The sequence below is a fragment of the Amia ocellicauda genome, chromosome 7, assembly GCF_036373705.1.
Source record: "Amia ocellicauda isolate fAmiCal2 chromosome 7, fAmiCal2.hap1, whole genome shotgun sequence".
NCBI lineage: Eukaryota > Metazoa > Chordata > Actinopteri > Amiiformes > Amiidae > Amia > Amia ocellicauda.
In genome coordinates, this window is record NC_089856.1 from 42,769,224 (window position 1) to 42,791,797 (window position 22,574).

At 47.0% G+C, this 22,574-nt stretch overlaps 7 non-coding genes across 7 annotated transcripts; 6 read left to right on the top strand and 1 right to left on the bottom strand.

The window, feature by feature from the left end:
• Positions 1 to 158: 158 nt before the first annotated feature.
• On the bottom strand, positions 159 to 230 carry trnaw-cca (transfer RNA tryptophan (anticodon CCA)). The gene has a single exon. It is a non-coding gene; the product is annotated as a tRNA-Trp (tRNA).
• Positions 231 to 3,376: 3,146 nt separating this feature from the next.
• On the top strand, positions 3,377 to 3,448 carry trnad-guc (transfer RNA aspartic acid (anticodon GUC)). The gene has a single exon. It is a non-coding gene; the product is annotated as a tRNA-Asp (tRNA).
• A 2,203-nt stretch (positions 3,449 to 5,651) lies between these two features.
• trnad-guc (transfer RNA aspartic acid (anticodon GUC)) lies at positions 5,652 to 5,723 on the top strand. The gene has a single exon. It is a non-coding gene; the product is annotated as a tRNA-Asp (tRNA).
• Positions 5,724 to 7,926: 2,203 nt separating this feature from the next.
• Positions 7,927 to 7,998, top strand: trnad-guc (transfer RNA aspartic acid (anticodon GUC)). Its single transcript has one exon. It is a non-coding gene; the product is annotated as a tRNA-Asp (tRNA).
• A 4,987-nt stretch (positions 7,999 to 12,985) lies between these two features.
• Positions 12,986 to 13,057, top strand: trnad-guc (transfer RNA aspartic acid (anticodon GUC)). Its single transcript has one exon. It is a non-coding gene; the product is annotated as a tRNA-Asp (tRNA).
• A 2,203-nt stretch (positions 13,058 to 15,260) lies between these two features.
• Positions 15,261 to 15,332, top strand: trnad-guc (transfer RNA aspartic acid (anticodon GUC)). Its single transcript has one exon. It is a non-coding gene; the product is annotated as a tRNA-Asp (tRNA).
• A 4,987-nt stretch (positions 15,333 to 20,319) lies between these two features.
• trnad-guc (transfer RNA aspartic acid (anticodon GUC)) lies at positions 20,320 to 20,391 on the top strand. Its single transcript has one exon. It is a non-coding gene; the product is annotated as a tRNA-Asp (tRNA).
• Positions 20,392 to 22,574: the final 2,183 nt, after the last annotated feature.

The following is a 22,574-nucleotide window of genomic DNA, read 5'->3' on the forward strand; positions in this document are numbered from 1 at the left end:
GGGACGGTAGCTTTTACATGAGTAGTATAGCTTCTGAATCTGTAACCATTTCTTCATTCTTTAAAACACGTATTATACGTCTACAAAAGATAATTAAATAACGTAAAATATCGTTTTACAAATTTCACACGTTAAAAACACTTAAATAAAACAAGGTCTGACCCCGACGTGATTTGAACACGCAACCTTCTGATCTGGAGTCAGACGCGCTGCCGTTGCGCCACGAGGTCCTGCCAGCCCCGCTGCGGCGGCGCTTTTAACCGGGAGTCTCGGTGTCTCTCAACTACTTCGTCAAACTGGTTTTTTTTTATTGCAGATGAAGATTTCCGTTCCATCGTGTTTTCGGTTTCTTAAGCTTTAACTTTAATCAACCAAGGTGCAATACTGACAATTATACTTTCTATTTGTAAGACTGAACACATTCAGGACCCATCATAGTCGCGGCTCTTGATGCGTAAAGATATCAGTCCATTTGAACAACATGGCTGGCGGGTCTGCATTATGGACGTCTGACCTCTGTGATTGCCAACAAGGGTTTTGCCACCAAGTACTAAGTCGAAGGGGTCAAATACTTATTTCCCTCATTAACATGCAAATCAATGTATAACTTTTTTGAAATGCGTTTTCTGGATTTTGTTGTTGTTATTCTGTCTCTCACTGTTAAAATACACCTACCATTAAAATTATAGACGGATCATTGAGTCCATGGTGTAGGGCTAGATCAAATAAAACAATGACTGAAAATGGCGAGGTCGTTCCCTTTCGCGTTTTAACAATAAATCAAACCGTGTGCTGAGAGGGTATAGAGTTGTACTTTGTAAATTAGGGGCAGGTCAAAGTTTAAATTAGTCTAGCCCCTAGACAGCATATCTACGTATGTTATAGCCATACAATTCTCTATACATTTAAAAACTACTGTATGTATATGTGTGTGTGTGAGAGATAGAGAGACATGAAATACATTTAATTTTTTATTATCATTGTTTTTAAAATATAATGTTTCTACAAAACATGAACCAATCTAACCATGTACATTGTACATTGTAGTCATACAGGCTAATTGTATAATAGCCTATATGACGTGCTTCCTCAATATGACACCGAGATCTATAAATGTTGTTATTACTTATATTATACTGTAATAGTTAATAACAGAGTATTTAATTAACTATAATGTACATGCGGATGTTTAAGTCACTCCAAAGGATTATCGGAAATATTATAAAATATTGAATTCATAGTGTTGCGTGCGTTTGTGACTGCGGTGATATTAATAACTGTCGAGGGAAGGACAGGTCTGGCAGTCGGCAGTTCTTCCGCTGTGACCCGAGAGAGTATGCGTGTTTAAGTTTGACATCCGCCATTGCGTGGTAAGTTTTACATTTTACATTTTTTAAATATACTTAGGCCCATAGTCGCCGAGTTTTGAAATTCCCGTGGGGGCAGAGTTACTAACCCTAAATGCGCGTAACAGCCGGGGGTCCTGACGGTCTTTTCTCCGGTAAGAGCAACAAAACGCACTGTATGGTTCTATGCGGGACAATTTATCAACGCATCTAACGGGCACTTTCGTAATTATACATATATATACACTGCAAATATTACAGATGTTAGCAAGGTGAATTACAAGTCCTAGGCCTATTACTGCCACAGGAAAAAACAACTGAGATTTGTGTTTGAGGCTTATTGCTTATTGGATTTGTTTTTGGCGGGGGGTGTTTTGTAGTCCATGACCATTTGTAGTTCTTATGGGTAATCTCGCGATACGACAGAACGGGATAGGAACGATAGAAACTTAATAAACTAACATTACTTGTGTGAGACATTCAAACACACTCCTTCAGGATGCAGTGTGTGAAGAAGGCATCTGATGGTGGCTTGAGTTTCCACGAAGCCCTGTTGAATGCATTGAAGGTGCATAATTTTATACCCATGTAGCTTCCTGTGTTATAGTTATGGGGAGTAGGGTAATGCTGCAGAGCCGGAGACATTGGAATGTGGGAGGGGCAACTGTCAATCATTTTGTGTGCAGCCAATCTCTTTGCAGAGAATGCTTGTCAATCACTTTTTATGCTGACAATCACCTTCTTCATTTCTCTGTAAGGAGGAGGGAGATGAACCCGATCTTCCTCGTGTCAGGTCAAATGACATGTTTACACTCCGTGGAGTTGAATGTCAGTTGCTAGTGATGTACGTAACTTGACAAAATATATAATGTAATACGATATACAATTACGACAAAGATGCACATTTCATGGCTCCCTTTTTTTAAATTCATTTTGTATTATTCTTATTTTTAAAAAGCATTCGCTTTGGTAAGACAGAAGTTAACTTTCTTAAGTCGGGATGCATATGATGACCTGTAACTAGCCGGTTAGCTAACATTAAACTTGTGAACGTTACTTTTGATTATAATTAAATGTTATACAGTTGAAAAGGCTCATGACACCACACTCGTAATTTTTTGTTTCAATGTTTGTATTATACTAATACTGAGGTAGCTAACACGTTAACGTTCTTGCATATGATGGCATGTTGCCGGTTAGCTAACATTAAACTTGATAACGTTACTTTGATGAGTTTAGCAGGGAAATGCATCATGTAAATGCACCTCATTACTTATGTTCCCTGCTAACACACAACGTAGTAGCAATGTAATTTACGTTGGCAACGTTGTGTGTTAGCTGAGTTATAGGCAAATGTTCTATTCCAAATTAAACCTTCTGTCACGGCTTTCATTAAAGCCAGACAGCAACAGAAGCACATGCTGTGGGACAAGTGCTAGTCCTTGTTACTGGACCACATGGAGCACCTGCAAGTCACGATGCTCTGGCCTTCTCCTGGCGTAGCCCAGATGCTTCTGGTTTTTGTTTCGGCCTCGCTCTCAGTGGCTTATAAGGACTTTTCGGGGTTGCCCGGATGTCCCAGATGGGGGCTTTTCAGCGGTCGATGTCATGTCAACGTCCGACGGTAGGATAAGGGATGTGTTGGCCGGGAAACGAACCCGGGCCTGGCAGGCGAGAATTCTACCAGTGAACCAACAATGCCTACGTGGCCATAGTGGCGAGGCACTGCGCTGAAAGCTGTCCCCCCGAGCAAGTCCTGTTCTCTCTGCATTCATCAAGGGTGTGCCATTGAAAAGGTGGTGTTGTGGCCTAAAGAAACGGCAGTGCGTTTGATAGACGCACCTAATCCGGCCCTGTCGTAAACAGCCTGAGCCAGCGCAACCCCATGGGAAGGACTCAGTGCAATGAAAGCTTTGATGGCTGACCTGTTCTTCCTCCACATAAGTGCCAGCCCTGAGAAGGGCACATGGAGCAGATACGCTGCCAAGTGCGGGGAGCAGGCCTCTTCCTCACCCTCTGCCTGCACCTCTTCCTCGTTAGTATAGTGGTAAGTATCCCCGCCTGTCACGCGGGAGACCGGGGTTCGATTCCCCGACGGGGAGGTGCTCTACTTTTGACCTTGTCTTTCAGGCGTTTTTCTCACGTTCTCCACTCACTCTAGCGCCGACCGCATTCACCGTGTACAGCAACACAAAGCATTGTCCAGGCAGTCTCACAGACCCTGGAAATGCCACTTTTCCTCCTGTCTTTCTTTGTCGAGTACAGCACTGGAATGGCCAATAGAGGGCGTGGTTTTTCTCATTTTCAATAGCAGCTCTTTCCAATCATTGGCATCAGTCACGAGAGCGGCCAACAGAGGGCACTTCTGTTCCCTTTCTTCTTCCTGTGCATGTGTGGCACTGCGAGTGTGAACCTCAGAGCTCTGCTTTCCGGAAAGAGAGAGATGGCCGCCTGCACGGCCTGCCTTCTTCACAATGTGGCGCTGGAAGAAAAAACGGAGAAGGGACGTGCTGCTTCTTGTTACTTGTGGGAAGAGCGGTGTGGCGGTGCACACCAGTGCCGCGCTGCTCAGGGTTCTCCCGGCGTAGCCCGGAGGCTTCTGGTTTTTGTTTCGGCCTCGCTCTCAGTCGCTTACGGAAGTGAACGCAGAAGTGAGCGATGTCAGCTGTTTAACAGCGCATGATCATAGATCAGGGCCCAGTAAAGGCATTTCGGATCTGTCGAGTGTTGAGCTGAGTTGAATAGAGGCCAGAACATAAAACAGAACAAAAGGGGGAGAAGGGCGAGTGATTCGAAAGAGCTGCTATTGTAAAGAAGAAAGAGCGTTGAGCTAAGGACAGCATTGCAGTATAAGGACTTTTTCGGGGTTACCCGGACGTCCCAGATCGGGAGTAGGGTAATGCTGCAGAGCCGGAGACATTGGAATGTGGGAGGGGCAACTGTCAATCATTTTGTGTGCAGCCAATCTCTTTGCAGAGAATGCTTGTCAATCACTTTTTATGCTGACAATCACCTTCTTCATTTCTCTGTAAGGAGGAGGGAGATGAACCCGATCTTCCTCGTGTCAGGTCAAATGACATGTTTACACTCCGTGGAGTTGAATGTCAGTTGCTAGTGATGTACGTAACTTGACAAAATATATAATGTAATACGATATACAATTACGACAAAGATGCACATTTCATGGCTCCCTTTTTTTAAATTCATTTTGTATTATTCTTATTTTTAAAAAGCATTCGCTTTGGTAAGACAGAAGTTAACTTTCTTAAGTCGGGATGCATATGATGACCTGTAACTAGCCGGTTAGCTAACATTAAACTTGTGAACGTTACTTTTGATTATAATTAAATGTTATACAGTTGAAAAGGCTCATGACACCACACTCGTAATTTTTTGTTTCAATGTTTGTATTATACTAATACTGAGGTAGCTAACACGTTAACGTTCTTGCATATGATGGCATGTTGCCGGTTAGCTAACATTAAACTTGATAACGTTACTTTGATGAGTTTAGCGGGGAAATGCATCATGTAAATGCACCTCATTACTTATGTTCCCTGCTAACACACAACGTAGTAGCAATGTAATTTACGTTGGCAACGTTGTGTGTTAGCTGAGTTATAGGCAAATGTTCTATTCCAAATTAAACCTTCTGTCACGGCTTTCATTAAAGCCAGACAGCAACAGAAGCACATGCTGTGGGACAAGTGCTAGTCCTTGTTACTGGACCACATGGAGCACCTGCAAGTCACGATGCTCTGGCCTTCTCCTGGCGTAGCCCAGATGCTTCTGGTTTTTGTTTCGGCCTCGCTCTCAGTGGCTTATAAGGACTTTTCGGGGTTGCCCGGATGTCCCAGATGGGGGCTTTTCAGCGGTCGATGTCATGTCAACGTCCGACGGTAGGAAAAGGGATGTGTTGGCCGGGAAACGAACCCGGGCCTGGCAGGCGAGAATTCTACCAGTGAACCAACAATGCCTACGTGGCCATAGTGGCGAGGCACTGCGCTGAAAGCTGTCCCCCCGAGCAAGTCCTGTTCTCTCTGCATTCATCAAGGGTGTGCCATTGAAAAGGTGGTGTTGTGGCCTAAAGAAACGGCAGTGCGTTTGATAGACGCACCTAATCCGGCCCTGTCGTAAACAGCCTGAGCCAGCGCAACCCCATGGGAAGGACTCAGTGCAATGAAAGCTTTGATGGCTGACCTGTTCTTCCTCCACATAAGTGCCAGCCCTGAGAAGGGCACATGGAGCAGATACGCTGCCAAGTGCGGGGAGCAGGCCTCTTCCTCACCCTCTGCCTGCACCTCTTCCTCGTTAGTATAGTGGTAAGTATCCCCGCCTGTCACGCGGGAGACCGGGGTTCGATTCCCCGACGGGGAGGTGCTCTACTTTTGACCTTGTCTTTCAGGCGTTTTTCTCACGTTCTCCACTCACTCTAGCGCCGACCGCATTCACCGTGTACAGCAACACAAAGCATTGTCCAGGCAGTCTCACAGACCCTGGAAATGCCACTTTTCCTCCTGTCTTTCTTTGTCGAGTACAGCACTGGAATGGCCAATAGAGGGCGCGGTTTTTCTCATTTTCAATAGCAGCTCTTTCCAATCATTGGCATCAGTCACGAGAGCGGCCAACAGAGGGCACTTCTGTTCCCTTTCTTCTTCCTGTGCATGTGTGGCACTGCGAGTGTGAACCTCAGAGCTCTGCTTTCCGGAAAGAGAGAGATGGCCGCCTGCACGGCCTGCCTTCTTCACAATGTGGCGCTGGAAGAAAAAACGGAGAAGGGACGTGCTGCTTCTTGTTACTTGTGGGAAGAGCGGTGTGGCGGTGCACACCAGTGCCGCGCTGCTCAGGGTTCTCCCGGCGTAGCCCGGAGGCTTCTGGTTTTTGTTTCGGCCTCGCTCTCAGTCGCTTACGGAAGTGAACGCAGAAGTGAGCGATGTCAGCTGTTTAACAGCGCATGATCATAGATCAGGGCCCAGTAAAGGCATTTCGGATCTGTCGAGTGTTGAGCTGAGTTGAATAGAGGCCAGAACATAAAACAGAACAAAAGGGGGAGAAGGGCGAGTGATTCGAAAGAGCTGCTATTGTAAAGAAGAAAGAGCGTTGAGCTAAGGACAGCATTGCAGTATAAGGACTTTTTCGGGGTTACCCGGACGTCCCAGATGGGGAGTAGGGTAATGCTGCAGAGCCGGAGACATTGGAATGTGGGAGGGGCAACTGTCAATCATTTTGTGTGCAGCCAATCTCTTTGCAGAGAATGCTTGTCAATCACTTTTTATGCTGACAATCACCTTCTTCATTTCTCTGTAAGGAGGAGGGAGATGAACCCGATCTTCCTCGTGTCAGGTCAAATGACATGTTTACACTCCGTGGAGTTGAATGTCAGTTGCTAGTGATGTACGTAACTTGACAAAATATATAATGTAATACGATATACAATTACGACAAAGATGCACATTTCATGGCTCCCTTTTTTTAAATTCATTTTGTATTATTCTTATTTTTAAAAAGCATTCGCTTTGGTAAGACAGAAGTTAACTTTCTTAAGTCGGGATGCATATGATGACCTGTAACTAGCCGGTTAGCTAACATTAAACTTGTGAACGTTACTTTTGATTATAATTAAATGTTATACAGTTGAAAAGGCTCATGACACCACACTCGTAATTTTTTGTTTCAATGTTTGTATTATACTAATACTGAGGTAGCTAACACGTTAACGTTCTTGCATATGATGGCATGTTGCCGGTTAGCTAACATTAAACTTGATAACGTTACTTTGATGAGTTTAGCGGGGAAATGCATCATGTAAATGCACCTCATTACTTATGTTCCCTGCTAACACACAACGTAGTAGCAATGTAATTTACGTTGGAAACGTTGTGTGTTAGCTGAGTTATAGGCAAATGTTCTATTCCAAATTAAACCTTCTGTCACGGCTTTCATTAAAGCCAGACAGCAACAGAAGCACATGCTGTGGGACAAGTGCTAGTCCTTGTTACTGGACCACATGGAGCACCTGCAAGTCACGATGCTCTGGCCTTCTCCTGGCGTAGCCCAGATGCTTCTGGTTTTTGTTTCGGCCTCGCTCTCAGTGGCTTATAAGGACTTTTCGGGGTTGCCCGGATGTCCCAGATGGGGGCTTTTCAGCGGTCGATGTCATGTCATCGTCCGACGGTAGGAAAAGGGATGTGTTGGCCGGGAAACGAACCCGGGCCTGGCAGGCGAGAATTCTACCAGTGAACCAACAATGCCTACGTGGCCATAGTGGCGAGGCACTGCGCTGAAAGCTGTCCCCCCGAGCAAGTCCTGTTCTCTCTGCATTCATCAAGGGTGTGCCATTGAAAAGGTGGTGTTGTGGCCTAAAGAAACGGCAGTGCGTTTGATAGACGCACCTAATCCGGCCCTGTCGTAAACAGCCTGAGCCAGCGCAACCCCATGGGAAGGACTCAGTGCAATGAAAGCTTTGATGGCTGACCTGTTCTTCCTCCACATAAGTGCCAGCCCTGAGAAGGGCACATGGAGCAGATACGCTGCCAAGTGCGGGGAGCAGGCCTCTTCCTCACCCTCTGCCTGCACCTCTTCCTCGTTAGTATAGTGGTAAGTATCCCCGCCTGTCACGCGGGAGACCGGGGTTCGATTCCCCGACGGGGAGGTGCTCTACTTTTGACCTTGTCTTTCAGGCGTTTTTCGGGGGAATGCATCATGTAAATGCACCTCATTACATATGTTCCCTGCTAACACACCGTGTAAAGCAACACAAAGCATTGTCCAGGCAGTCTCACAGACCCTGGAAATGCCACTTTTCCTCCTGTCTTTCTTTGTCGAGTACAGCACTGGAATGGCCAATAGAGGGCGCGGTTTTTCTCATTTTCAATAGCAGCTCTTTCCAATCATTGGCATCAGTCACGAGAGCGGCCAACAGAGGGCACTTCTGTTCCCTTTCTTCTTCCTGTGCATGTGTGGCACTGCGAGTGTGAACCTCAGAGCTCTGCTTTCCGGAAAGAGAGAGATGGCCGCCTGCACGGCCTGCCTTCTTCACAATGTGGCGCTGGAAGAAAAAACGGAGAAGGGACGTGCTGCTTCTTGTTACTTGTGGGAAGAGCGGTGTGGCGGTGCACACCAGTGCCGCGCTGCTCAGGGTTCTCCCGGCGTAGCCCGGAGGCTTCTGGTTTTTGTTTCGGCCTCGCTCTCAGTCGCTTACGGAAGTGAACGCAGAAGTGAGCGATGTCAGCTGTTTAACAGCGCATGATCATAGATCAGGGCCCAGTAAAGGCATTTCGGGTCTGTTGAGTGTTGAGCTGAGTTGAATAGAGGCCAGAACATAAAACAGAACAAACAGAACATTTAACTTGATAACGTTACTTTGATGAGTTTAGCGGGGAAATACATCATGTAAATGCACCTCATTACATATGTTCCCTGCTAACACACCGTGTAAAGCAACACAAAGCATTGTCCAGGCAGTCTCACAGACCCTGGAAATGCCACTTTTCCTCCTGTCTTTCTTTGTCGAGTACAGCACTGGAATGGCCAATAGAGGGCGTGGTTTTTCTCATTTTCAATAGCAGCTCTTTCCAATCATTGGCATCAGTCACGAGAGCGGCCAACAGAGGGCACTTCTGTTCCCTTTCTTCTTCCTGTGCATGTGTGGCACTGCGAGTGTGAACCTCAGAGCTCTGCTTTCCGGAAAGAGAGAGATGGCCGCCTGCACGGCCTTCCTTCTTCACAATGTGGCGCTGGAAGAAAAAACGGAGAAGGGACGTGCTGCTTCTTGTTACTTGTGGGAAGAGCGGTGTGGCGGTGCACACCAGTGCCGCGCTGCTCAGGGTTCTCCCGGCGTAGCCCGGAGGCTTCTGGTTTTTGTTTCGGCCTCGCTCTCAGTCGCTTACGGAAGTGAACGCAGAAGTGAGCGATGTCAGCTGTTTAACAGCGCATGATCATAGATCAGGGCCCAGTAAAGGCATTTCGGATCTGTCGAGTGTTGAGCTGAGTTGAATAGAGGCCAGAACATAAAACAGAACAAAAGTGGGAGAAGGGCGAGTGATTCGAAAGAGCTGCTATTGTAAAGAAGAAAGAGCGTTGAGCTAAGGACAGCATTGCAGTATAAGGACTTTTTCGGGGTTACCCGGACGTCCCAGATGGGGAGTAGGGTAATGCTGCAGAGCCGGAGACATTGGAATGTGGGAGGGGCAACTGTCAATCATTTTGTGTGCAGCCAATCTCTTTGCAGAGAATGCTTGTCAATCACTTTTTATGCTGACAATCACCTTCTTCATTTCTCTGTAAGGAGGAGGGAGATGAACCCGATCTTCCTCGTGTCAGGTCAAATGACATGTTTACACTCCGTGGAGTTGAATGTCAGTTGCTAGTGATGTACGTAACTTGACAAAATATATAATGTAATACGATATACAATTACGACAAAGATGCACATTTCATGGCTCCCTTTTTTTAAATTCATTTTGTATTATTCTTATTTTTAAAAAGCATTCGCTTTGGTAAGACAGAAGTTAACTTTCTTAAGTCGGGATGCATATGATGACCTGTAACTAGCCGGTTAGCTAACATTAAACTTGTGAACGTTACTTTTGATTATAATTAAATGTTATACAGTTGAAAAGGCTCATGACACCACACTCGTAATTTTTTGTTTCAATGTTTGTATTATACTAATACTGAGGTAGCTAACACGTTAACGTTCTTGCATATGATGGCATGTTGCCGGTTAGCTAACATTAAACTTGATAACATTACTTTGATGAGTTTAGCGGGGAAATGCATCATGTAAATGCACCTCATTACATATGTTCCCTGCTAACACACCGTGTAAAGCAACACAAAGCATTGTCCAGGCAGTCTCACAGACCCTGGAAATGCCACTTTTCCTCCTGTCTTTCTTTGTCGAGTACAGCACTGGAATGGCCAATAGAGGGCGCGGTTTTTCTCATTTTCAATAGCAGCTCTTTCCAATCATTGGCATCAGTCACGAGAGCGGCCAACAGAGGGCACTTCTGTTCCCTTTCTTCTTCCTGTGCATGTGTGGCACTGCGAGTGTGAACCTCAGAGCTCTGCTTTCCGGAAAGAGAGAGATGGCCGCCTGCACGGCCTGCCTTCTTCACAATGTGGCGCTGGAAGAAAAAACGGAGAAGGGACGTGCTGCTTCTTGTTACTTGTGGGAAGAGCGGTGTGGCGGTGCACACCAGTGCCGCGCTGCTCAGGGTTCTCCCGGCGTAGCCCGGAGGCTTCTGGTTTTTGTTTCGGCCTCGCTCTCAGTCGCTTACGGAAGTGAACGCAGAAGTGAGCGATGTCAGCTGTTTAACAGCGCATGATCATAGATCAGGGCCCAGTAAAGGCATTTCGGGTCTGTTGAGTGTTGAGCTGAGTTGAATAGAGGCCAGAACATAAAACAGAACAAACAGAACATTTAACTTGATAACGTTACTTTGATGAGTTTAGCGGGGAAATGCATCATGTAAATGCACCTCATTACATATGTTCCCTGCTAACACACCGTGTAAAGCAACACAAAGCATTGTCCAGGCAGTCTCACAGACCCTGGAAATGCCACTTTTCCTCCTGTCTTTCTTTGTCGAGTACAGCACTGGAATGGCCAATAGAGGGCGTGGTTTTTCTCATTTTCAATAGCAGCTCTTTCCAATCATTGGCATCAGTCACGAGAGCGGCCAACAGAGGGCACTTCTGTTCCCTTTCTTCTTCCTGTGCATGTGTGGCACTGGGAGTGTGAACCTCAGAGCTCTGCTTTCCGGAAAGAGAGAGATGGCCGCCTGCACGGCCTGCCTTCTTCACAATGTGGCGCTGGAAGAAAAAACGGAGAAGGGACGTGCTGCTTCTTGTTACTTGTGGGAAGAGCGGTGTGGCGGTGCACACCAGTGCCGCGCTGCTCAGGGTTCTCCCGGCGTAGCCCGGAGGCTTCTGGTTTTTGTTTCGGCCTCGCTCTCAGTCGCTTACGGAAGTGAACGCAGAAGTGAGCGATGTCAGCTGTTTAACAGCGCATGATCATAGATCAGGGCCCAGTAAAGGCATTTCGGATCTGTCGAGTGTTGAGCTGAGTTGAATAGAGGCCAGAACATAAAACAGAACAAAAGGGGGAGAAGGGCGAGTGATTCGAAAGAGCTGCTATTGTAAAGAAGAAAGAGCGTTGAGCTAAGGACAGCATTGCAGTATAAGGACTTTTTCGGGGTTACCCGGACGTCCCAGATGGGGAGTAGGGTAATGCTGCAGAGCCGGAGACATTGGAATGTGGGAGGGGCAACTGTCAATCATTTTGTGTGCAGCCAATCTCTTTGCAGAGAATGCTTGTCAATCACTTTTTATGCTGACAATCACCTTCTTCATTTCTCTGTAAGGAGGAGGGAGATGAACCCGATCTTCCTCGTGTCAGGTCAAATGACATGTTTACACTCCGTGGAGTTGAATGTCAGTTGCTAGTGATGTACGTAACTTGACAAAATATATAATGTAATACGATATACAATTACGACAAAGATGCACATTTCATGGCTCCCTTTTTTTAAATTCATTTTGTATTATTCTTATTTTTAAAAAGCATTCGCTTTGGTAAGACAGAAGTTAACTTTCTTAAGTCGGGATGCATATGATGACCTGTAACTAGCCGGTTAGCTAACATTAAACTTGTGAACGTTACTTTTGATTATAATTAAATGTTATACAGTTGAAAAGGCTCATGACACCACACTCGTAATTTTTTGTTTCAATGTTTGTATTATACTAATACTGAGGTAGCTAACACGTTAACGTTCTTGCATATGATGGCATGTTGCCGGTTAGCTAACATTAAACTTGATAACGTTACTTTGATGAGTTTAGCGGGGAAATGCATCATGTAAATGCACCTCATTACTTATGTTCCCTGCTAACACACAACGTAGTAGCAATGTAATTTACGTTGGCAACGTTGTGTGTTAGCTGAGTTATAGGCAAATGTTCTATTCCAAATTAAACCTTCTGTCACGGCTTTCATTAAAGCCAGACAGCAACAGAAGCACATGCTGTGGGACAAGTGCTAGTCCTTGTTACTGGACCACATGGAGCACCTGCAAGTCACGATGCTCTGGCCTTCTCCTGGCGTAGCCCAGATGCTTCTGGTTTTTGTTTCGGCCTCGCTCTCAGTGGCTTATAAGGACTTTTCGGGGTTGCCCGGATGTCCCAGATGGGGGCTTTTCAGCGGTCGATGTCATGTCAACGTCCGACGGTAGGGAAAGGGATGTGTTGGCCGGGAAACGAACCCGGGCCTGGCAGGCGAGAATTCTACCAGTGAACCAACAATGCCTACGTGGCCATAGTGGCGAGGCACTGCGCTGAAAGCTGTCCCCCCGAGCAAGTCCTGTTCTCTCTGCATTCATCAAGGGTGTGCCATTGAAAAGGTGGTGTTGTGGCCTAAAGAAACGGCAGTGCGTTTGATAGACGCACCTAATCCGGCCCTGTCGTAAACAGCCTGAGCCAGCGCAACCCCATGGGAAGGACTCAGTGCAATGAAAGCTTTGATGGCTGACCTGTTCTTCCTCCACATAAGTGCCAGCCCTGAGAAGGGCACATGGAGCAGATACGCTGCCAAGTGCGGGGAGCAGGCCTCTTCCTCACCCTCTGCCTGCACCTCTTCCTCGTTAGTATAGTGGTAAGTATCCCCGCCTGTCACGCGGGAGACCGGGGTTCGATTCCCCGACGGGGAGGTGCTCTACTTTTGACCTTGTCTTTCAGGCGTTTTTCTCACGTTCTCCACTCACTCTAGCGCCGACCGCATTCACCGTGTACAGCAACACAAAGCATTGTCCAGGCAGTCTCACAGACCCTGGAAATGCCACTTTTCCTCCTGTCTTTCTTTGTCGAGTACAGCACTGGAATGGCCAATAGAGGGCGCGGTTTTTCTCATTTTCAATAGCAGCTCTTTCCAATCATTGGCATCAGTCACGAGAGCGGCCAACAGAGGGCACTTCTGTTCCCTTTCTTCTTCCTGTGCATGTGTGGCACTGCGAGTGTGAACCTCAGAGCTCTGCTTTCCGGAAAGAGAGAGATGGCCGCCTGCACGGCCTGCCTTCTTCACAATGTGGCGCTGGAAGAAAAAACGGAGAAGGGACGTGCTGCTTCTTGTTACTTGTGGGAAGAGCGGTGTGGCGGTGCACACCAGTGCCGCGCTGCTCAGGGTTCTCCCGGCGTAGCCCGGAGGCTTCTGGTTTTTGTTTCGGCCTCGCTCTCAGTCGCTTACGGAAGTGAACGCAGAAGTGAGCGATGTCAGCTGTTTAACAGCGCATGATCATAGATCAGGGCCCAGTAAAGGCATTTCGGATCTGTCGAGTGTTGAGCTGAGTTGAATAGAGGCCAGAACATAAAACAGAACAAAAGGGGGAGAAGGGCGAGTGATTCGAAAGAGCTGCTATTGTAAAGAAGAAAGAGCGTTGAGCTAAGGACAGCATTGCAGTATAAGGACTTTTTCGGGGTTACCCGGACGTCCCAGATGGGGAGTAGGGTAATGCTGCAGAGCCGGAGACATTGGAATGTGGGAGGGGCAACTGTCAATCATTTTGTGTGCAGCCAATCTCTTTGCAGAGAATGCTTGTCAATCACTTTTTATGCTGACAATCACCTTCTTCATTTCTCTGTAAGGAGGAGGGAGATGAACCCGATCTTCCTCGTGTCAGGTCAAATGACATGTTTACACTCCGTGGAGTTGAATGTCAGTTGCTAGTGATGTACGTAACTTGACAAAATATATAATGTAATACGATATACAATTACGACAAAGATGCACATTTCATGGCTCCCTTTTTTTAAATTCATTTTGTATTATTCTTATTTTTAAAAAGCATTCGCTTTGGTAAGACAGAAGTTAACTTTCTTAAGTCGGGATGCATATGATGACCTGTAACTAGCCGGTTAGCTAACATTAAACTTGTGAACGTTACTTTTGATTATAATTAAATGTTATACAGTTGAAAAGGCTCATGACACCACACTCGTAATTTTTTGTTTCAATGTTTGTATTATACTAATACTGAGGTAGCTAACACGTTAACGTTCTTGCATATGATGGCATGTTGCCGGTTAGCTAACATTAAACTTGATAACGTTACTTTGATGAGTTTAGCGGGGAAATGCATCATGTAAATGCACCTCATTACTTATGTTCCCTGCTAACACACAACGTAGTAGCAATGTAATTTACGTTGGAAACGTTGTGTGTTAGCTGAGTTATAGGCAAATGTTCTATTCCAAATTAAACCTTCTGTCACGGCTTTCATTAAAGCCAGACAGCAACAGAAGCACATGCTGTGGGACAAGTGCTAGTCCTTGTTACTGGACCACATGGAGCACCTGCAAGTCACGATGCTCTGGCCTTCTCCTGGCGTAGCCCAGATGCTTCTGGTTTTTGTTTCGGCCTCGCTCTCAGTGGCTTATAAGGACTTTTCGGGGTTGCCCGGATGTCCCAGATGGGGGCTTTTCAGCGGTCGATGTCATGTCATCGTCCGACGGTAGGAAAAGGGATGTGTTGGCCGGGAAACGAACCCGGGCCTGGCAGGCGAGAATTCTACCAGTGAACCAACAATGCCTACGTGGCCATAGTGGCGAGGCACTGCGCTGAAAGCTGTCCCCCCGAGCAAGTCCTGTTCTCTCTGCATTCATCAAGGGTGTGCCATTGAAAAGGTGGTGTTGTGGCCTAAAGAAACGGCAGTGCGTTTGATAGACGCACCTAATCCGGCCCTGTCGTAAACAGCCTGAGCCAGCGCAACCCCATGGGAAGGACTCAGTGCAATGAAAGCTTTGATGGCTGACCTGTTCTTCCTCCACATAAGTGCCAGCCCTGAGAAGGGCACATGGAGCAGATACGCTGCCAAGTGCGGGGAGCAGGCCTCTTCCTCACCCTCTGCCTGCACCTCTTCCTCGTTAGTATAGTGGTAAGTATCCCCGCCTGTCACGCGGGAGACCGGGGTTCGATTCCCCGACGGGGAGGTGCTCTACTTTTGACCTTGTCTTTCAGGCGTTTTTCGGGGGAATGCATCATGTAAATGCACCTCATTACATATGTTCCCTGCTAACACACCGTGTAAAGCAACACAAAGCATTGTCCAGGCAGTCTCACAGACCCTGGAAATGCCACTTTTCCTCCTGTCTTTCTTTGTCGAGTACAGCACTGGAATGGCCAATAGAGGGCGCGGTTTTTCTCATTTTCAATAGCAGCTCTTTCCAATCATTGGCATCAGTCACGAGAGCGGCCAACAGAGGGCACTTCTGTTCCCTTTCTTCTTCCTGTGCATGTGTGGCACTGCGAGTGTGAACCTCAGAGCTCTGCTTTCCGGAAAGAGAGAGATGGCCGCCTGCACGGCCTGCCTTCTTCACAATGTGGCGCTGGAAGAAAAAACGGAGAAGGGACGTGCTGCTTCTTGTTACTTGTGGGAAGAGCGGTGTGGCGGTGCACACCAGTGCCGCGCTGCTCAGGGTTCTCCCGGCGTAGCCCGGAGGCTTCTGGTTTTTGTTTCGGCCTCGCTCTCAGTCGCTTACGGAAGTGAACGCAGAAGTGAGCGATGTCAGCTGTTTAACAGCGCATGATCATAGATCAGGGCCCAGTAAAGGCATTTCGGGTCTGTTGAGTGTTGAGCTGAGTTGAATAGAGGCCAGAACATAAAACAGAACAAACAGAACATTTAACTTGATAACGTTACTTTGATGAGTTTAGCGGGGAAATACATCATGTAAATGCACCTCATTACATATGTTCCCTGCTAACACACCGTGTAAAGCAACACAAAGCATTGTCCAGGCAGTCTCACAGACCCTGGAAATGCCACTTTTCCTCCTGTCTTTCTTTGTCGAGTACAGCACTGGAATGGCCAATAGAGGGCGTGGTTTTTCTCATTTTCAATAGCAGCTCTTTCCAATCATTGGCATCAGTCACGAGAGCGGCCAACAGAGGGCACTTCTGTTCCCTTTCTTCTTCCTGTGCATGTGTGGCACTGCGAGTGTGAACCTCAGAGCTCTGCTTTCCGGAAAGAGAGAGATGGCCGCCTGCACGGCCTTCCTTCTTCACAATGTGGCGCTGGAAGAAAAAACGGAGAAGGGACGTGCTGCTTCTTGTTACTTGTGGGAAGAGCGGTGTGGCGGTGCACACCAGTGCCGCGCTGCTCAGGGTTCTCCCGGCGTAGCCCGGAGGCTTCTGGTTTTTGTTTCGGCCTCGCTCTCAGTCGCTTACGGAAGTGAACGCAGAAGTGAGCGATGTCAGCTGTTTAACAGCGCATGATCATAGATCAGGGCCCAGTAAAGGCATTTCGGATCTGTCGAGTGTTGAGCTGAGTTGAATAGAGGCCAGAACATAAAACAGAACAAAAGTGGGAGAAGGGCGAGTGATTCGAAAGAGCTGCTATTGTAAAGAAGAAAGAGCGTTGAGCTAAGGACAGCATTGCAGTATAAGGACTTTTTCGGGGTTACCCGGACGTCCCAGATGGGGAGTAGGGTAATGCTGCAGAGCCGGAGACATTGGAATGTGGGAGGGGCAACTGTCAATCATTTTGTGTGCAGCCAATCTCTTTGCAGAGAATGCTTGTCAATCACTTTTTATGCTGACAATCACCTTCTTCATTTCTCTGTAAGGAGGAGGGAGATGAACCCGATCTTCCTCGTGTCAGGTCAAATGACATGTTTACACTCCGTGGAGTTGAATGTCAGTTGCTAGTGATGTACGTAACTTGACAAAATATATAATGTAATACGATATACAATTACGACAAAGATGCACATTTCATGGCTCCCTTTTTTTAAATTCATTTTGTATTATTCTTATTTTTAAAAAGCATTCGCTTTGGTAAGACAGAAGTTAACTTTCTTAAGTCGGGATGCATATGATGACCTGTAACTAGCCGGTTAGCTAACATTAAACTTGTGAACGTTACTTTTGATTATAATTAAATGTTATACAGTTGAAAAGGCTCATGACACCACACTCGTAATTTTTTGTTTCAATGTTTGTATTATACTAATACTGAGGTAGCTAACACGTTAACGTTCTTGCATATGATGGCATGTTGCCGGTTAGCTAACATTAAACTTGATAACATTACTTTGATGAGTTTAGCGGGGAAATGCATCATGTAAATGCACCTCATTACATATGTTCCCTGCTAACACACCGTGTAAAGCAACACAAAGCATTGTCCAGGCAGTCTCACAGACCCTGGAAATGCCACTTTTCCTCCTGTCTTTCTTTGTCGAGTACAGCACTGGAATGGCCAATAGAGGGCGCGGTTTTTCTCATTTTCAATAGCAGCTCTTTCCAATCATTGGCATCAGTCACGAGAGCGGCCAACAGAGGGCACTTCTGTTCCCTTTCTTCTTCCTGTGCATGTGTGGCACTGCGAGTGTGAACCTCAGAGCTCTGCTTTCCGGAAAGAGAGAGATGGCCGCCTGCACGGCCTGCCTTCTTCACAATGTGGCGCTGGAAGAAAAAACGGAGAAGGGACGTGCTGCTTCTTGTTACTTGTGGGAAGAGCGGTGTGGCGGTGCACACCAGTGCCGCGCTGCTCAGGGTTCTCCCGGCGTAGCCCGGAGGCTTCTGGTTTTTGTTTCGGCCTCGCTCTCAGTCGCTTACGGAAGTGAACGCAGAAGTGAGCGATGTCAGCTGTTTAACAGCGCATGATCATAGATCAGGGCCCAGTAAAGGCATTTCGGGTCTGTTGAGTGTTGAGCTGAGTTGAATAGAGGCCAGAACATAAAACAGAACAAACAGAACATTTAACTTGATAACGTTACTTTGATGAGTTTAGCGGGGAAATGCATCATGTAAATGCACCTCATTACATATGTTCCCTGCTAACACACCGTGTAAAGCAACACAAAGCATTGTCCAGGCAGTCTCACAGACCCTGGAAATGCCACTTTTCCTCCTGTCTTTCTTTGTCGAGTACAGCACTGGAATGGCCAATAGAGGGCGTGGTTTTTCTCATTTTCAATAGCAGCTCTTTCCAATCATTGGCATCAGTCACGAGAGCGGCCAACAGAGGGCACTTCTGTTCCCTTTCTTCTTCCTGTGCATGTGTGGCACTGCGAGTGTGAACCTCAGAGCTCTGCTTTCCGGAAAGAGAGAGATGGCCGCCTGCACGGCCTGCCTTCTTCACAATGTGGCGCTGGAAGAAAAAACGGAGAAGGGACGTGCTGCTTCTTGTTACTTGTGGGAAGAGCGGTGTGGCGGTGCACACCAGTGCCGCGCTGCTCAGGGTTCTCCCGGCGTAGCCCGGAGGCTTCTGGTTTTTGTTTCGGCCTCGCTCTCAGTCGCTTACGGAAGTGAACGCAGAAGTGAGCGATGTCAGCTGTTTAACAGCGCATGATCATAGATCAGGGCCCAGTAAAGGCATTTCGGATCTGTCGAGTGTTGAGCTGAGTTGAATAGAGGCCAGAACATAAAACAGAACAAAAGGGGGAGAAGGGCGAGTGATTCGAAAGAGCTGCTATTGTAAAGAAGAAAGAGCGTTGAGCTAAGGACAGCATTGCAGTATAAGGACTTTTTCGGGGTTACCCGGACGTCCCAGATGGGGAGTAGGGTAATGCTGCAGAGCCGGAGACATTGGAATGTGGGAGGGGCAACTGTCAATCATTTTGTGTGCAGCCAATCTCTTTGCAGAGAATGCTTGTCAATCACTTTTTATGCTGACAATCACCTTCTTCATTTCTCTGTAAGGAGGAGGGAGATGAACCCGATCTTCCTCGTGTCAGGTCAAATGACATGTTTACACTCCGTGGAGTTGAATGTCAGTTGCTAGTGATGTACGTAACTTGACAAAATATATAATGTAATACGATATACAATTACGACAAAGATGCACATTTCATGGCTCCCTTTTTTTAAATTCATTTTGTATTATTCTTATTTTTAAAAAGCATTCGCTTTGGTAAGACAGAAGTTAACTTTCTTAAGTCGGGATGCATATGATGACCTGTAACTAGCCGGTTAGCTAACATTAAACTTGTGAACGTTACTTTTGATTATAATTAAATGTTATACAGTTGAAAAGGCTCATGACACCACACTCGTAATTTTTTGTTTCAATGTTTGTATTATACTAATACTGAGGTAGCTAACACGTTAACGTTCTTGCATATGATGGCATGTTGCCGGTTAGCTAACATTAAACTTGATAACGTTACTTTGATGAGTTTAGCGGGGAAATGCATCATGTAAATGCACCTCATTACTTATGTTCCCTGCTAACACACAACGTAGTAGCAATGTAATTTACGTTGGCAACGTTGTGTGTTAGCTGAGTTATAGGCAAATGTTCTATTCCAAATTAAACCTTCTGTCACGGCTTTCATTAAAGCCAGACAGCAACAGAAGCACATGCTGTGGGACAAGTGCTAGTCCTTGTTACTGGACCACATGGAGCACCTGCAAGTCACGATGCTCTGGCCTTCTCCTGGCTTAGCCCAGATGCTTCTGGTTTTTGTTTCGGCCTCGCTCTCAGTGGCTTATAAGGACTTTTCGGGGTTGCCCGGATGTCCCAGATGGGGGCTTTTCAGCGGTCGATGTCATGTCAACGTCCGACGGTAGGGAAAGGGATGTGTTGGCCGGGAAACGAACCCGGGCCTGGCAGGCGAGAATTCTACCAGTGAACCAACAATGCCTACGTGGCCATAGTGGCGAGGCACTGCGCTGAAAGCTGTCCCCCCGAGCAAGTCCTGTTCTCTCTGCATTCATCAAGGGTGTGCCATTGAAAAGGTGGTGTTGTGGCCTAAAGAAACGGCAGTGCGTTTGATAGACGCAGCTAATCCGGCCCTGTCGTAAACAGCCTGAGCCAGCACAACCCCATGGGAAGGACTCAGTGCAATGAAAGCTTTGATGGCTGACCTGTTCTTCCTCCACATAAGTGCCAGCCCTGAGAAGGGCACATGGAGCAGATACGCTGCCAAGTGCGGGGAGCAGGCCTCTTCCTCACCCTCTGCCTGCACCTCTTCCTCGTTAGTATAGTGGTAAGTATCCCCGCCTGTCACGCGGGAGACCGGGGTTCGATTCCCCGACGGGGAGGTGCTCTACTTTTGACCTTGTCTTTCAGGCGTTTTTCTCACGTTCTCCACTCACTCTAGCGCCGACCGCATTCACCGTGTACAGCAACACAAAGCATTGTCCAGGCAGTCTCACAGACCCTGGAAATGCCACTTTTCCTCCTGTCTTTCTTTGTCGAGTACAGCACTGGAATGGCCAATAGAGGGCGCGGTTTTTCTCATTTTCAATAGCAGCTCTTTCCAATCATTGGCATCAGTCACGAGAGCGGCCAACAGAGGGCACTTCTGTTCCCTTTCTTCTTCCTGTGCATGTGTGGCACTGCGAGTGTGAACCTCAGAGCTCTGCTTTCCAGAAAGAGAGAGATGGCCGCCTGCACGGCCTGCCTTCTTCACAATGTGGCGCTGGAAGAAAAAACGGAGAAGGGACGTGCTGCTTCTTGTTACTTGTGGGAAGAGCGGTGTGGCGGTGCACACCAGTGCCGCGCTGCTCAGGGTTCTCCCGGCGTAGCCCGGAGGCTTCTGGTTTTTGTTTCGGCCTCGCTCTCAGTCGCTTACGGAAGTGAACGCAGAAGTGAGCGATGTCAGCTGTTTAACAGCGCATGATCATAGATCAGGGCCCAGTAAAGGCATTTCGGATCTGTTGAGTGTTGAGCTGAGTTGAATAGAGGCCCGAACATAAAACAGAACAAAAGGGGGAGAAGGGCGAGTGATTCGAAAGAGCTGCTATTGTAAAGAAGAAAGAGCGTTGAGCTAAGGACAGCATTGCAGTATAAGGACTTTTTCGGGGTTGCCCGGACGTCCCAGATGGGGAGTAGGGTAATGCTGCAGAGCCGGAGACATTGGAATGTGGGAGGGGCAACTGTCAATCATTTTGTGTGCAGCCAATCTCTTTGCAGAGAATGCTTGTCAATCACTTTTTATGCTGACAATCACCTTCTTCATTTCTCTGTAAGGAGGAGGGAGATGAACCCGATCTTCCTCGTGTCAGGTCAAATGACATGTTTACACTCCGTGGAGTTGAATGTCAGTTGCTAGTGATGTACGTAACTTGACAAAATATATAATGTAATACGATATACAATTACGACAAAGATGCACATTTCATGGCTCCCTTTTTTTAAATTCATTTTGTATTATTCTTATTTTTAAAAAGCATTCACTTTGGTAAGACAGAAGTTAACTTTCTTAAGTCGGGATGCATATGATGACCTGTAACTAGCCGGTTAGCTAACATTAAACTTGTGAACGTTACTTTTGATTATCATTAAATGTTATACAGTTGAAAAGGCTCATGACACCACACTCGTAATTTTTTGTTTCAATGTTTGTATTATACTAATACTGAGGTAGCTAACACGTTAACGTTCTTGCATATGATGGCATGTTGCCGGTTAGCTAACATTAAACTTGATAACGTTACTTTGATGAGTTTAGCGGGGAAATGCATCATGTAAATGCACCTCATTACTTATGTTCCCTGCTAACACACAACGTAGTAGCAATGTAATTTACGTTGGCAACGTTGTGTGTTAGCTGAGTTATAGGCAAATGTTCTATTCCAAATTAAACCTTCTGTCACGGCTTTCATTAAAGCCAGACAGCAACAGAAGCACATGCTGTGGGACAAGTGCTAGTCCTTGTTACTGGACCACATGGAGCACCTGCAAGTCACGATGCTCTGGCCTTCTCCTGGCGTAGCCCAGATGCTTCTGGTTTTTGTTTCGGCCTCGCTCTCAGTGGCTTATAAGGACTTTTCGGGGTTGCCCGGATGTCCCAGATGGGGGCTTTTCAGCGGTCGATGTCATGTCAACGTCCGACGGTAGGGAAAGGGATGTGTTGGCCGGGAAACGAACCCGGGCCTGGCAGGCGAGAATTCTACCAGTGAACCAACAATGCCTACGTGGCCATAGTGGCGAGGCACTGCGCTGAAAGCTGTCCCCCCGAGCAAGTCCTGTTCTCTCTGCATTCATCAAGGGTGTGCCATTGAAAAGGTGGTGTTGTGGCCTAAAGAAACGGCAGTGCGTTTGATAGACGCACCTAATCCGGCCCTGTCGTAAACAGCCTGAGCCAGCGCAACCCCATGGGAAGGACTCAGTGCAATGAAAGCTTTGATGGCTGACCTGTTCTTCCTCCACATAAGTGCCAGCCCTGAGAAGGGCACATGGAGCAGATACGCTGCCAAGTGCGGGGAGCAGGCCTCTTCCT